Genomic DNA, 8,781 nt, shown 5'->3' with positions numbered 1-8,781 from the left:
CTGAAAAGTGGCAGATGGAGTTCAACCCGGAGAAGTGTGAGGTGGTACACTTTGGAAGGACAAACTCCAAGGCAGAGTACAAAGTAAATGGCAGGATACTTGGTAGTGTGGAGGAACAGGGGGATCTCAGGGTACATGTCCACAGATCCCTGAAAGTTGCCTCACAGGTGGATAGGGTAGTTAAGAAAGCTTATGGGGTGTTAGCTTTCATAAGTCGAGGGATAGAGTTTAAGAGTCGCGATGTAATGATGCAGCTCTGTAAAACCCTGGTTAGGCCACACTTGGAGTATTGTGTCCAGTTCTGGTCACCTCACTATAGGAAGGATGTGGAAGCATTGGAAAGGGTACAGAGGAGATTTACCAGGATGCTGCCTGGTTTAGAGAGTATGCATTATGATCAGAGATTAAGGGAGCTAGGGCTTTACTCTTTGGAGAGAAGGAGGATGACAGGAGACATGATGGAGGTGTACAAAATAATAAGAGGAATAGATAGAGTGGATAGCCAGCGCCTCTTCCCCAGGGCACCACTGCTCAATACAAGAGGACATGGCTTTAAGGTAAGGGGTGGGAAGTTCAAGGGGGATATTAGAGGAAAGTTTTTTACTCAAAGAATGGTTGGTGCGTGGAATGCACTGCCTGAGTCAGTGGTGGAGGCAGATACACTAGTGAAGTTTAAGAGACTACTAGACAGGTATATGGAGGAATCTAAGGTGGGGGCTTGTATGGGAGGCAGGGTTTGAGGGTCAGCACAACATTGTGGGCCAAAGGGCCTATACTGTGCTGTACTATTCTATGTTCTATGTTCTATGTTCTATGCAACACTTCCAGTACGCTGGATGAACTCAGCAGGTCGGGCAGCATCAGTTTAAAATGATGAGTTGACGTTTCGGGCCGGAACCCTTCGTCAGGACTGAAGAATGAAAGATAGGGAAGGATTTGAAGAATGCTTGTAGCGTCAGTTGATAGACCAGTAATTTGAAAGACAAAGGGGTGGGGGAGGGGAAGCATTGACATCATAGCCCTGAAAACAATGGGTGGTAGAAGAAGGAGGCGGAACCATGAGGGAGCTGGGGGAGGGGGTAGAATGAAATAGGGATAGAGGAAGGGAGAGAGGAGCAACACCTCATATACCGTCGAGGTAGTCTCCAGCCCCTCGGTATGAACATAGAATTCTCCAGCTTCTGGTAATTCCCTCCCCCTCCCTTCCTCTATCCCTATTTCACTCTATCTCCTCCCCCAGCTCCCTCATGGTTCTGCCTCCTTCTTCTACCACCCATTGTTTTCAGGGCTATGACATCAATGCTTCCCCTCCCCCACCCCTTTGTCTTTCAAATTACTGGTCTTTTAACTGACGCTACAAGCATTCTTCAAATCCTTCCCCATCTTTCATTCTTCAGTCCTGACGAAGGGTTCCGGCCCGAAACGTCGACTCATCATATCTAACTGATGCTGCCCGACCTGCTGAGTTCATCCAGTGTACTGAAAGTGTTGCTTCCAACCACTGATGTCAGGCTAACAGGTCTATAGTTTCCTTTCTGCTCCCTCCCACTCTTCTTAAATAGCGGACTAACATTTGCAATTTTCCAGTCATCCAGTACAATGCCAGAATCTATCGATTCTTGAAAGATCATTGCAAATGCCTCCTCAATCTCTCCAGCTACTTCCTTCAGAACTCGAGGTTGCATTCCATCAGGTCCTGGAGATTTATCCACCCTCAGACCATTAAGCTTCCTGAGCACCTTCTTAGTCATAATTTTCATTGCACGTACTTACAGAACCAAGACTGATACCTGCATCATTTATTATTATATTGAAATTGTCCTCTACTGTGCCTATTCTTTTGTTTATTATTTATTTATTTATTTATTAATTATTGTACTGCCCTGCACTGTTTTGAGCACTTTATGTAGTCCTGTGTAGGTCTGTAGTCTTGTGTAGTTTTCCGTTGTTTCTTGTAGCACCATGGTCCTGGAGGAACGCTGTTTCATTTTTACTGTGTACTGTACCAGCAGTTTATTCTCGAAATGACAATAAAAAGCGACTTGACTTGACTTGACTTGACTTCCCTGACACTCTTGAATGTCCGGTATACTATAGATGTCTTCCACTGTAGTTAAGAAGGCATACAGTGCATTGGCCTTCATCAATCGTGGGGTTGAGTTTAGGAGACGAGAGGTAATGTTGCAGCTGTATAGGACCCTGGTCAGACCCCACTTGGAATACTCAGTTCTGGTTGCCTCTCTACAGGAAGGATGTGGAAACTATAGAAAGGGTGCAGAGGAGATTTACAAGGATGTTGTCTGGATTGGGGAGCATGCCTCATGATAACCAGTTGAGTGAACTCGACCTTTTCTTCTTGGAGCAACGAAGGATGAGAGCTGACCAAATAGAGGTGTATAAGATGATGAGGGGCATTGATCATGTGGATAGTCAGAGGCTTTTCCTCAGGGCTAGCATGAGAGGGCACAGTTTTAAGGTGCTTGGAATTAGATACAGAGGAGATGTCAGGGGTAAGTTTTTTACACAGAGTGGTGAGTGCATGGAATGGGCTGCCAGCGACGGTGATGGAAGCGGATACAATAGGGTCTTTTAAGAGACTCCTGGATAGGTACATGGAGCTAGAAAAATAGAGGGCTATGGGTAATTTCTAAGGTAAGGACATTTTCGGCACAGCTTTGTGGGCTGAAGGCCTGTATTGTGCTGTAGGTTTTCTATGTTTCTATGTTTCTAAAATACGCGTTTAGTTCCTCTGCCATTTCTGCATCTCTCATTACAATATCTCCAGCGTCATTTTCTATTGGTCCTATATCACCCTCAACTCTCTCTTACACTTTATTTACTTAAGAAAACTTCTACTATCTTCTTTGATATTAGTCACCAGCTAACTTTCATAATTCATCTTTTCCTTCCTAATGACCTTCTTAGTTTCCTTCTGCAAGTTTTTAAATGCTTCCCAATCCTCTATTTTCCCACTAGCTTTGTCTTCCTTGTATGCCCTGTATTTTACTTTTACTTTGGCTCTGACTTCACTCATCAGCCGCAGTAGTGTCCTTCTTCCATTCGAAAATTTCTTCTTATTTGGAATATATCTGTCTTGCATTTCCCGTATTGTTCATGGAAACTTCAGCCATTACTGCTCTGCTGTCCTTCCTGCTAGTGTCCCTTTCCAGTCAACCTTGGCCAGGTTGTTTCTAAAGGTTGAATTAGTGAATGAAAGAAGTTATGCAGTGGTAGCTAAGCGGACAGACTCATTCTTGGTGTAAAGATATCAATAAGCTCCAGTCTAGAAAAATAATAGACAATAAACAATAGACAATAGGTGCAGGAGTAGGCCATTCAGCCCTTCGAGCCAGCACCACCATTCACTGTGATCATGGCTGATCATCCACAATCAGTATCCAGTTCCTGCCTTATCCCCATAACCTTTGATTCCGCTATCTTTAAGAGCCCTATCCATCTCTTTCTTGAAAGCATCCAGAGACTTGGCCTCCACTGCCTTCTGGGGCAGAGCATTCCACATATCCACCACTCTCTGGGTGAAAAAGTTTTTCTTCAACTTCGTTCTAAATGGCTTACCCCTTATTCATAAACTGTGGCCTCTGGTTCTGGACTCACCCATCAACGGGAACATGCTTCCTGCCTCCAATGTGTCCAATCCTTAATAATCTTATATGTTTCAATCAGATCCCCTCTCATCCTTCTAAATTCCAGTGTATACAAGCCCAGTCGCTCCAATCGTTCAACATATGACAGTCCTGCCATCCCAGGAATTAACCTTGTGAACCTACGCTGCACTCCCTCAATAGCAAGCATGTCCTTCCTCAAATTTGGAGACCAAAACTGCACACAGTACTCCAGGTGTGGTCTCACCAGGGCCCTGTACAACTGCAGAAGGACCTCTTTGCTCCTATACTCAACTCCCCTTGTTATGAAGGCCAACATGCCACTAGCTTTCTTCACTGCCTGCTGTACCTGCATGCTTGCTTTCAGTGACTGATGTACAAGAACACCTAGATCTCATTGTACTTCCCCTTTTCCTAACTTGATTCCATTTAGATAATAATTTGCCTTCCCGTTCTTACCACTGAAGTGGATAACCTCACATTTATCCACATTAAGCTGCATCTGCCATGCATCTGCCCACTGACCCAGCCTGTCCAAGTCACCCTGCATTCTCATAACATCCTCCTCACATTTCACACTGCCACCCAGCTTTGTGTCATCAGCAAATTTGCTAATGTTACTATTAATCCCTTCATCTAAATCATTAATGTATATTGTAAACAGCTGCGGTCCCAGCACTGAACCCTGCGGTACCCCACTGGTCACCGCCTGCCATTCCGAAAGGGACTCGTTAATCGCAACTTTTTGTTTCCTGTCAGCCAGCCAATTTTCTATCCATGTCAGTACTCTGCCCTAATTTTGCCCACTAATCTCCTATGTGGGACTTTATCAAAGGCTTTCTGAAAGTCCAGGTACACTACATCCACTGGCTCTCCCTTGTCCGTTTTCATAGCTACATCCTCAAAAAATTCCAGAAGATTAGTCACTTAGGATTATATCTCAGGCTTTTAACTGAAAAGATCAGGAAGACAATGTCACCAAGATTCCATTAAATTTTATTTCAGATTCACCTATTGTTTGTCATCTATTTCAACAACCTGGATGATAATTCAATTAACTGGATCAGCAAATGTGCAGATTACACCAAGACTGGGGGTGTAGTCGACAGCAAGGAAGACTATCAAAGCTTACAGTGTAATCAAAGCTTACAGCAGACAAGCATGAGGATTTGCCGTTTGGGAGGACAAACCAGGGTTGGACGTACATGGAGAGTGGTAGGGTTCTGAGGAGTGCAGAAAACATAGGGATCTGGGAATACAGATCCACTATTCCTTGAAAGTGGTGTTACAGATAAATAGGGCCATAAAGAAAGTTTTTGGTACATTGACCCTCATAAATCAAGGAATTTGAGTACAGGAGTTTGGATATTATGGTGAAGTTATATAAGATATTGGTGAGGCCTAACTTGGAATATTGTGTGCAGTTTTGGTCACCTAACTACAGGAAGGAGTGCATAAAAATGGATGTTGCTAGGACTTGAGGATCTAAGTTAGAAGGAAAGCTTGAATTGGTTCAGACATTATTTCCTGTAGCATAGAACAATGAGGGGAGATCTGATAGAAGTGTAGAAAATTATGAGGGGTATAGATAGGGTAAATGGAAGCACTGAGGTTGGGAGGTTAGAACGAGAGATCATGGATTAAGGGTAAAAGGTGAAATATTCAAGGTGAGCTTCACTCAGGGCTGTGAGAGTGTGGAACGAGCTGTCAGCACAAGTAGTAACACACATCAAAGTTGCTGGTGAATGCAGCAGGCCAGGCAGCATCTCTAGGAAGAGGTACAGTCGACGTTTCAGGCCAAGACCCTTCGTCAGGACTAACTGAAGGAAGAGTTAGTAAGAGATTTGAAAGTGGGAGGGGGAGGGGGGGATCCAAAATGATAGGAGAAGACAGGAGGGGGAGGGATGGAGCCAAGAGCTGGACAGGTGATTGGCAAAGGGGATATGAGAGGATCATGGGACAGGAGGTCCGGGGAGAAAGACAAAGGGGGGGGGGGGGAACCCAGAGGATGGGCAAGGGGTATAGTCAGAGGGACAGAGGGAGAAAAAAGAGAGTGAGAGAAAGAATGTGTGTATAAAAATAAGTAACAGATGGGGTACGAGGGGGAGGTGGGGCCTAGCGGAAGTTAGAGAAGTCAATGTTCATGCCATCAGGTTGGAGGCTACCCAGACGGAATATAAGGTGTTGTTCCTCCAACCTGAGTGTGGCTTCATCTTTACAGTAGAGGAGGCTGTAGATAGTCATGTCAGAATGGGAACGGGATGTGGAATTAAAATGTGTGGCCACTGGGAGATCCTGCTTTCTCTGGCGGACAGAGCGTAGGTGTTCAGCAAAGCGGTCTCCCAGTCTGCATCGGGTCTCGCCAATATATAGAAGGCCACATCGGGAGCACCGGACGCAGTATATCACCCCAGCTGACTCACAGGTGAAGTAGTAGATGCAATTTTGATTTCTAAATTTAAGATAAGTTTGGATAGGTACATGGATGTGAAAGGTAGAGAGGGCTATGGTCCGGGTGCAAGTCGATGGGATTAGGCAGTTTAAATAGTTTGACATTGACTATATGGACAGAAGGCCCTGTTTCTGTGCTACAGTTTTCCACAACTCTATGACATCTTCAACCAAGACCTTCTAGTCCTGGCAACATTCCCAAATCGTCTCTGCATTTTTTTCAATTTAATCATTTCTTTCCTGTAACAGCATAAGGAAAATCGTACACAGTACTCCAAGTGTGACCTTGTGAATTAGTTACATAATAGCAATGTAATATCTCAGCTTCTATACTTGATGCTTTGACAGAATAAAGCCAGCATGCTAACACCTTTTTTGCCACCCTGTCTACCTGTGACACTGTTTTCAATGAATTTTGCACTTGTAATCCTAAATCCTTCTGTTTCATTACACTGTTAGTGCCCTACCATTCACTGTATAAGTTCTACACTGTTTTGACTTTCCAAAATGCACCCCTCACTCTTAACTCTATTGAAATCTATTGCCAATCCTCAGCCCAGTTCCCTAACTGATCAAGATACCTCAAAACCTATGATAATCTCTCCACTATCGACAAGGAGATTTACAAGGATGTTCCCTGATTGGGAGCATGCCTTATGAAAACAGGTTGAGTGAACTCGGCCTTTTCTCCTTGGAGCAATGGGGAATGAAAGGTTCCCTTATGGAGGTGTATAAGATAATGAGAGGCATTGATCATGTGGATAGTCAGAGGCTTTTTCCCAGGGCTGAAATGGTTGCCACAAGAGGACACAGGTTTAAGGTGCTGGGGAGTAGGTACAGAGGAGATGTCAAGGGTAAGTTTTTTACTCAGAGAGTGCTGAGTGCATGGAATGGGCTGCCGGCAACAGTGGTAGAGGCAGATACAATAGGGTCTTTTAAGAGACATTTGCATAAGTACATAGAGCTTAGAAAAATAGAGAGCTGTGGGTAAGCCTAGTAATTTCTAAGGTAGGGACCTGTTCGACACAACTTTGTGGGCCAAAGGGACTGTATGGTGCTGTAGGTTTTCTATGTTTCTATGTTTCTAATTTAATTTAAGACATCCATCTTGTGAGACCATGGATCTGCGCCTGGAAAGTCTTCACTCTCCAGGGTGCAGGCCTGGGCAAGGTTGTATGGAAGACCGGCAGTTGCCCATGCTGCAAGTCTCCCCTCTCCATGACATCAATGTTGTCCAAGGGAAGGGCAAGGGCCGATACAGCTTGGCACCAGTGTCGTCGCAGAGCACTGTGTGGTTAAGTGCCTTGCTCAAGGATACAACACACCGCCTCGGCTGGGGCTCGAACTCACAACCTTCAGGTCGTTAGTCGAGTGCCTTAACCACTAGGCCACTTATTTCTAACATCTCCTAATATTATATCATTCACAAACTTACTGATCAGATCTTGCATTCTTGCATCCAAAGCAATTAAACAATGAATAACAAGAGTGCCACTACCCAACACTCAAGTACACCACTAGTACCAACCTCCATTCCAAAACACCCTTCAGCCACCACCCTCCGAGCCAATATTGAATCCACCTAACCAGCTGTCCCTCCATTGCAGACCAACCTACAATGTGAGACCTTGTTGAAGACCTTGCTGACGTCTAAACAGACAACATTCACTGCCTGAATGCCTTCCCATGCACAAAGCTATGCTAACTCTTCCTAATCAGACTCTGTCTATCCAACTGCCAATAGAACCTTTCCATCAGAATTCCCTCCAAGAACTTCTCCACTACTGATTTCAGCCTGACTGGCCTGTAATCCCCTGATTTATCCTTGCTGCCCTTCTTAAACAACAGAAAGCATTAGCTACCTTCAAGTCTTTCAGAGCTTCACCGGTAGCAGCAGGGATGAAGCAAATATCTCGGCATTATCACCACCTACTGAGTTGAAGTGTGAAGCAAAGAAGCAGGAAGTATATCCACCAAATTCCTTCCCCCCAAAACTCAAATAATATCAAAAAATGTAATGCTTTTCAGCAAGTCAAATATGCACTTATATACATTATGATGGCAGTGATTCTTAAAATTTCCATGTTAAACTGTGTCGGTCCCAAAGATCTCAATTTAGCAGTGAGATGTTTCCTTTGCACCTCATAGGGACTGCATTCAAACATGCATATTAATTCAGAACAAGGAATTATTCAACCTGCTACTGTATGTCCAATAGATAAAGGTGTTAAGTATAACTTCTTCTATACCAATCTCCCAGTTGAGACCCAATATGCTCTCAATTTTATATCAGTGCCGTTCTTTCTTTTTCTTCCAACGTTGTTGGCACAGTGATCGAATAGACTTTTTAATTGTGGTTTTCATCTCTCCCTTATGCAAAGTCACCACTACGTTTATATCCTTAATTTTAAACGATTGCTTGGCTAGAATGTCTGCCAACATGGACAGGGACCCTTACAAATGTAGCCACAAGCCTAGAACCTGCAGCCTCAACAGATGTTGTCTGATCTCAAGAAGAATAGCTGGCTTACATTTTGAAATACTTGTTTTAATAAATGTCAGACCAGAAAACGAACCTGTTCTCTATCCGTGTGGCAAGCTGTTGGTGTAGTTCGCGAGGGATACGTACTCCACTCGCAAAGCATTTTCCCCAGAGAGGCCAGCAATTAAACCGCCTGACTTCTCATCTTCTCATTCAGCCGTGAGA

The sequence above is a fragment of the Mobula birostris genome, chromosome 7 (genome assembly GCF_030028105.1).
Source record: "Mobula birostris isolate sMobBir1 chromosome 7, sMobBir1.hap1, whole genome shotgun sequence".
Taxonomy (NCBI): Eukaryota; Metazoa; Chordata; class Chondrichthyes; order Myliobatiformes; family Myliobatidae; genus Mobula; species Mobula birostris.
The sequence above is the reverse complement of the archived record's forward strand: the minus strand, read 5'-3'. Positions refer to the sequence as shown.